Source organism: Rhagoletis pomonella, unplaced genomic scaffold (genome assembly GCF_013731165.1).
Source record: "Rhagoletis pomonella isolate Grant_MI unplaced genomic scaffold, Rhpom_1.0 Rhpom_scaffold_00941, whole genome shotgun sequence".
NCBI classification, from domain to species: domain Eukaryota; kingdom Metazoa; phylum Arthropoda; class Insecta; order Diptera; family Tephritidae; genus Rhagoletis; species Rhagoletis pomonella.
In genome coordinates, this window is record NW_023459495.1 from 10,285 (window position 1) to 10,570 (window position 286).

Below are 286 nucleotides of genomic sequence, written 5' to 3' on the forward strand. Positions count from 1 at the left end.
TATCCTTGAAGGAGAATGTTAAGTATCTAGTGGGGGTTAACACCTCGTATTACACATTGGCTATACACCTCGGTGGTCAGGCCAATACTCTTATATGGAATACTTGTATGGTGGCCAGCAATTCAAAAGGCAAGTTACCTAAAACTATTGAGTAAGGTCCAAAGAACAGCGTTTCTATGCATTTCGGGTGCCTTAAGGACCACCCCAAATAAGGCGCTGGAGGTGATTACCAATTTGCCCGCAATAAACCTGGTGGGAAAATACGCGGCCGCCGATTCAGCGCTCA